This window comes from Octopus sinensis, linkage group LG17, assembly GCF_006345805.1.
Source record: "Octopus sinensis linkage group LG17, ASM634580v1, whole genome shotgun sequence".
Lineage (NCBI taxonomy): Eukaryota > Metazoa > Mollusca > Cephalopoda > Octopoda > Octopodidae > Octopus > Octopus sinensis.
The window spans coordinates 16,613,020-16,620,519 of record NC_043013.1 but is presented as its reverse complement, the minus strand read 5'-3'; the positions used below and the strand labels follow the sequence as shown (position 1 = coordinate 16,620,519).

Genomic DNA, 7,500 nt, shown 5'->3' with positions numbered 1-7,500 from the left:
TGCCTTTACCAATTCCTTCAAGATCTCTGAGATAGTAATAATACCATCGCAACAGGACGAGCGGCTGGAAAGAAAGAAGTTTGGGGATGTACTGAATAAAACTTAACAAAACTGTAACGTCAGAGGTGTAGCGGCATCAAAGAAATAATAATAATAATAATAATTGGTCAGTCTGGGAGGTTTATCAGAAAACGTTCGATTCTGTGCCTCATTGGTGGATTCCAGGGTCCGTACCTCTTGCTAAAATTCTAAATACTATTACCAAGGTCAAAGACAAGCGAAATCTGTTCTGAAGTTAGATGCAAGAAATGATTCTATTTATTATATCCGACAAAAAATACAGTACCACAGAAATACAGTACCACAGAAATACAGTACCACAGAAATACAGTACCACAGAAGTATGTTTCAGATTTACAGTCACTTTGTGATGCTATTTACACTTTCAGTAACAAAACTTGTCCTTCCTGTTTAAGAAATCTGGAGGATGTTCGATTAGTCCACAGGAAGAGAGAAACACCAACTTAACACATTACTTCTTTGTCGATTATCTGAAAATATATGCAAGGAACGTAGCAAGAAGTAAAGATTTGGCCTAATTACGACATTCTTAAAAAATACAGGGATGGAATTTAGAGTAGATAAATGTCCTTACATGATTTTTACCAACATTTAGGGAACCCGATTGGACGCATATTCATGTTAAAACTTGTTAATTGCGAGCCGATAGCAGGGATTTCTACATCAACAGTGATGTAGATTGCCCTTAGTTAAAACAGAAACAAGGCGGCAAAAGCTCAACGTCAATCCAAACGATGCCGCATCATATCCCTTCATCACCTACTATTAACTACCAAACGTCGAGGTTCCGGCATAGATTGAACCTGCATATACGAGACTGATAACATCATGGGAATAGGAAAGGAGTAGTTCAGACTGATTACTAAGGATATATATATACACCCAGAGAGGTTGCATAACTCTACAACACTACGTCATCAAAAGAGAGGCTATATATTTACGAGCAAAATGCCATGCAAGACTACGATTCCAGAAGGTTACAAAGTGACAGCAACATTAACGTCGGTAGTACTCTATTCTGGACTGAGAGCCAAGATATTGGTTTCAAATTTTGGCACAAGGCTAACAAGTTCGGGCCAGTGAGCAAGTCGATTACATCGACCCTAGTATTCAGCTGATACTTATTTTATCAATCTCGAAATGATGAAAGGCAAAGTCGACCCTGATAGAATTTCAATATAGAACGTGAAGACGGACGAAATGCCGCTAAGCATTTTGTCCGGAGTGCTAACAATTTAGCAAGCTCGCCGCTTTCTGATAAACAAGATATTAGCTCCCATTCTGAAATGTGATTTTGTAATACTGGGCAGGAAATAGCTACAACATGCCTGATGTACAAAAGGAATAGCGAGGCTGATGAACCAGAGAGCTACGAAAACAGATGCAGGCTTTACAGAATCAATACAGAAAACGACACCTACATTATAAGTAGCCGCCCGAAAATAGTATTACCTATGAGACATGTTGCCTTGGCTAGAATATTGTACATTGAAATCTGTAGAAAAGCTATTAGAAACTACAGTGATGTGGCGGACACAAACACTCTTAATTTGAAAGAATTGATGGAATGTTCCTGTCAAAACTTCAATAAAATACATGCCAAACAGACCAGACATTACGATCGGGAATTAAAAAAGAAACTATGCACAGTAGTTGTAACCATTTACCCAGCAGATTCTTTTGTCTTTTTTACTTGTTTCAGTCATTAGACTGTGGCCATGCTGGGGCACCGCCTTGAAGAATTTTTATTCGAAGGAATCGATCCCCCACCACCACCCGGTACTTATCTTTTTAAAGCCTTGTACTTATTCGATCGTTCTCTTTTGCCGAACCGCTGAGTTACGCGGACGTGAAGACTAACCAACACCGCTTGTCAAGCGGTGATAGAGGAACACAGACACAAAACACAGAGATTCACACACACACACGACGGGCTTCTTTCAGTTTCCGTCTACCAAATCCACTCACAAAGTTTTGGTCGACCCGATGCTATAGTAAAAGATACTTATTCAACATGCCACGCTGTGGGACTGAACACGGAACTATGTGGTTGGTAAGCAAGCTTCTTACCACACAGCCACGCCTGTCAACATAATTATGCCAACATGTTAAAGACTGGTGAAAAAGAATACATCTTTGTTGAACTGATGAGAAATCTGCAATTACACCATCCGGATGATAGCTTTAGGTTTCCCTCAATAATTATTGGAACACTTAGTTACATGCTTAACTGGCCAAGCTTGGATTTGAGAAGCAGGGTTTCAAAAAAAGACAGAAAGAACACGCCTAATCAGATTACAGCTACAAGCAGTCAAAGGCACTGTCAAAATGTGTAAAACATTCATGAAGTTAAGCATCTAATAAAATCTGGATTTGCAATGACAGCCATTACTTACGTGCATATGTTACATGTGCACATACATTTGTCTGCACATAGACGTGTACATACATACATACATACGTACGTACATATATACAAACATACATACATGCATACATACATACATACATACATACATACATACATACATACATACATACAAACATACATACATACATACATACATACATACATACATACGTACGTACATATATACAAACATACATACATGCATACATACATACATACATACATACATACATACATACATACATACATACATACATACGTGCGTACGTACATACATACATGCATGTATGTATGTATATAGACACATATAGATATAGGACTAACCTGTTTGATGTCAAAATTCCAATGAAAGTATCTTACTTCTAAGTTAGAAACCGGCTTTTTCTCCATTAGTGATAAATTCGAAAAATAAAATCAAGAATGCACATACATATATATATATATATATATATATATATATATATACAGAAGAGAGAGAGAGAGAGAGAGAAAGAAAGAGAGAGAGAGAGAGAGAGGGAGAGAGAGAGAGAGAGAGAGAGAGAGAGAGAGAGTGAGAGAACATTTAATTCTTTTTGCTGGTTTGGAGACTGATCTTTCCTTTAATTAAGAAAAAAATTAAAATAATTCCGGGTACCCTATGAAACAAAATTATGAAATAAACAACACTTCGATGCCATCTTGTTACCTTGTTTCCATGGTTACTCGCTGTCCGTTTCCTTTCCGCCATATCACCATTACCGCCTCATCGTTCATACCGACAGTCCCCACTACGCCTCGGGAACATTTATGTGGTTACCCAACTTACTAGAAAAAAATGGTAATATGTACCTCCAATTACATCCTTTAGAAAAAGGGTTCGTTAGATAACATAAGGTGATGCGTCCTTGGTAAAAAGAAGACGTAATGGTCACGGCTGGAATGTTTCTGATTACAGGTCAGCTTTAGTAAGGTTGAGCTGGGATTAAACAACAACAGCAATAACAACATCCGTTCCAGTTCGCTGCCATTCTACCATGCATCATTGCTTCCTCTTCGTTGATGGTGAAATGACCTGGTTTCTTGTTGCCAATCTTTCAGGTGAGAATTTCTCAACAGGTGAGAGTTACTGAGTGGCTTGACTGACATAGAAGTACATGAGTGGTGGTGGTTGTGGTGGTGGTTTGTGGTGGTGGTGGTGATGATTGTGGTTGTGGTGGTGGTGATGGTGATGATTGTGGTTGTAGTGGTGGTGGTTGTGGTGGTGGTGATGATTGTGGTTGTAGTGGTGGTGGTTGTGGTTGTGGTGGTGGTGGTGATGATTGTGGTTGTAGTGGTGGTTGTGGTTGTGGTGGTGGTGGTGGTGATGGTTGTGGTGGTGGTGGTGGTGATGATTGTGGTTGTAGTGTTGGTGATTGTGGTGGTGGTGGTGGTGGTGGTGGTTGTGGCGGTAGTGGTGGTGGTGGTGGTTGTGGTTGTAGTGGTGGTGATTGTGGTGGTGGTGGTGGTGGTGATGGTTGTGGTTGTAGTAGTGGTGGTGGTTGTGGTTGTAGTAGTGGTGGTGGTTTTAGTGGTTGTGATGGTGGAGATGGCGGTAGTGATTGTGGTATGGCGGTGATGCGATGGTTGTGGTGGTAGTAGTTGGTGTAGAGGTGGTAATATGGTGGAGATGGTTGCATTTGTGGTGAAGGTGATGGTGATAGTAACAGAGGTGGCAGTGTCATTGGTGGTGCGTTGTTGGTGTGTTGGTGGTGGTGGTAATGCAGTGGTAATGCCGTGTGGTTAGTGATGAGATGTCGATGTGTTGGAGGAGGTAGTGTTGGTAGTGGTAACAATGGTGGCCGTGATAGCGATAGCGAAAGTGTGGTGGTTGTTTGTGGTAACGGTGTACTGGATGGTATGATTGTGATGATGAGGATCGTGATGAAGATGAGGAGTGGTGCGGTTTGCGGTAGGAAATATGAGCATGTCTGTAATGTATATACGCATACATGCACACCTACAGTCGCACACACCACACACACACACACACACACACACGAATATAACATTACAATGCTTAAAATTGATCCACATCATGATTCAAAACTACTAACACAAACAAAAAAACTATTGACCTTTTGCAATGCTGGGTGAGCGTGCATAAGTGTGTGTGTAAATACACACACACACACAGATATATACACACATACATGTATACATGTACATACACACGTATATATATATATATATATAATATATATATATATATATATATATATATGTATGTATGTATGTATGTATATATATATAATATATATATATATATATATATATATATATATATATCAGTGGCGAAGAGAGACTAGGAAACTAGGGCATGCAGTCTTCCCCGCCACTGTGATGGTGGCGGTGGTGGGAGTTCCGAGTGTCCTACCCCCCACCCCTTTCCGTGCTTTGAAATATGGGGAGTCTGAAAATAAAAATAGTTCCCACCCCCTACGATGCACCGTTTTGAAGTAGTTAGTAAGACACGAGAAACGTACATATAACTTTGGAAATCACCTTCCAACGATTTCATCCGAAAGGCAAAGTTGACCTCGGCGGAATTTGAACTCAGAACGTAGCGGCAGAGGAAATACCTATTTCTTTACTACCCACAAGGGGCTAAACACAGAGGACACACAAGGACTGCCAAATGGATTAAGTCGATTACATCGACCCCAGTGCGTAACTGGTACTTATTTAATCGATCCCGAAAGGATGAAAGGCAAAGTTGACCTCGGTGGAATTTGAACACAGAACGTAGCGGCAGACGAAATACGGCTAAGCATTTCGCCCGGTGTGCTAACGATTCTGCCAGGTCGCCGCCTTAACAATGAATAACTTCTGTCAGTGATGCAGCTTTTCTGCCTTTACAGACATCGACTTATCCCCTAAACCTTTCTTGAAGCCTTTTCATCTCATCAGCAAATGCCAGTCGCGAGCGATGGCACTGAATTGAGCCAGGCTCCGCCGTGAGGCTTGGAAGCTGAGCGGAAACATATCAGACGGTGCTGGTCAAGTCGACTCGCTAACTCGTCCGGCATCATGTTTCACTGGATGGCGTCCTATTTCTTTTGAGGGGATCAGATGTCCATAGAGAGGAGAGGGGGATGGACTTCAGCAGGGTGCAAGCCGAGCTGGCTCCATGTCGCGTAGGCCACCTGGCGCACCCCGATTACTGATGTTTCAGTTGTGTTGCGGAGAATTCTGTTGATGAGGACACAGCAAAAGGTCACCAACGAGAGCAAAGCCGGCAATGCCAGTGAGAGCGGAGATTGAAAGCCGAGGTCACCACATTCGACGAGTAAAGTGGCTTGTTGCCATCCAGTGTCGTCAAACCGAGCGTTGCATATCTTTTCAGCGGCCCGTTGGATACAGGCGTCGAGATCTGTGAGGAGAGATACGTGGTTGCAGTAAGGGGCACTGCGGAGGGTTATAGAATGCCTTCGGTACGGCTAAGCAGTTCTTTAACAGGAATAGTGTTGGATGGGCGTCGATCACGTTTGGCCTGTTCGTCAATCTTTCAAACTGGCGAAGCTTAGACCTGAAGGTGGAGCGAATAGCAGACAGGAGGATCGGCAAAGTGAGGACAAGGTAATCTTCTTTCGATGTCACCTATACATGGTGAAGTAGTAAAGCGTATGTATGAGATGGAGGTCGCGAAGCCCTTTGCGTCGTAGTTAATGTTCACGACCTCCGACTTGGATGAGTTAATCTAGAGGCCGATTCTCGCCAGAGTGGAGATTGTGATAAGCATTCTTTATCGGCATACCTATCGTCGTATTGTCCAAGTACCAGACGTTGAAAGGAGCCATGAAACTCCGGGTAATACTGTCCACCCCGAGAGTGAATAGGAGGGGGCTCAATGGATCACCCTATTGAACGCTAGTCAAAGGTGGGTATAACCTTATCTGAGGTGAGGAACATGCTTGGAATCCGGACGACAGATAAACCAGCGGATGGAGCGCAGCTGAGACAAGCCTGGAGCAAGTGGTCACGGCGCAGACAGTTGAAAGCATTTTTCGTGTCAAACTTGACAATGAGGTGCTTGGAATCGTTCGATGCCGGCTCTGGAGAACAATCATTGAGAAAATGTCTAGCAGTATGGGCGGCTCCCGCGCACCCGATAGCTACTCCAACTCCCAGCTGCACCGGTTTGAGTTCTCACCGAGTTCGGATGCAAGGCCTGCAATTGTGAGAGGACGGGGGCAAGTCGATTACATGCATTCCAGTGCATGACTGGTACTTATTTTACCGACCGCGAAAGAATAAACGAAGTCGACCTCGGTGGAATTCGAACTCACAACATAAAGACGGACGAAATACAGCTAAGCATTTTGTACGGCACAAGCCTCGGCTGCATTTGAACTAATAATAATAATAATAATAATAATAATAATAATAATAATAATAATAAATAATAATAATAATATAAATGTTACGGCAAAACGATCAGCCACCTTTTATATATGGATGACCTAAAACTATACGCTGCAAATGACAAACAGCTGGAAACACTATTAAAGACAGTTCATGGATTTACCAAAGAAATAGATATGAAATTTGGATTAGAAAAATGCGCCAAAGTAACCATGAAAAGAGGAAAACTAGTTAAGAGTAACAACATCACACTAGATAAAACCAATGAAATAAAAGAATTAGACCAAAGCCAAACTTACAAATACTTAGGAATCCATGAACTAGATAAGACACAACACACACAAATGAAAGAGAAAATAAAAAAAGAATATTATAGACGAGTTAGATCAATACTAAACACAGAGCTCAATGCTAAAAACAAGATAATAGGTATCAACACTTTAGCTGTCCCAGTTATAAGTTACAGCTACAATATCCTTAACTGGACACGAAATGAACTGACCAAAATAGATAGGAAAACAAGAAAAATAATGACAGGATCTAGGATGCATCACCCAAAATCTGACATAGAAAGACTATATATAAACGTATAGAAGGTGGTAGAGGCCTTATACAGCTGGAAAACTACT

The 7,500-nt window shown here is 41.6% G+C and overlaps 1 protein-coding gene across 2 annotated transcripts in view; it reads left to right on the top strand.

Moving 5' to 3' along the window:
• Nucleotides 1-7,500, top strand: part of LOC115220924 (abl interactor 2) — a 60,459-nt gene that overhangs the window by 9,141 nt on the left and 43,818 nt on the right. Inside the window, exon 1 of one of the 2 annotated variants that reach the window (XM_036510394.1) lies at nucleotides 3,210-3,568. The exons of the other annotated variant lie outside the window; for it this stretch is intronic. The gene's annotated coding sequence lies outside the window, so the exon portion shown is untranslated. Of the gene's footprint in view, nucleotides 1-3,209; nucleotides 3,569-7,500 lie in introns of those variants that run through there. 2 annotated transcript variants of the gene reach the window in all.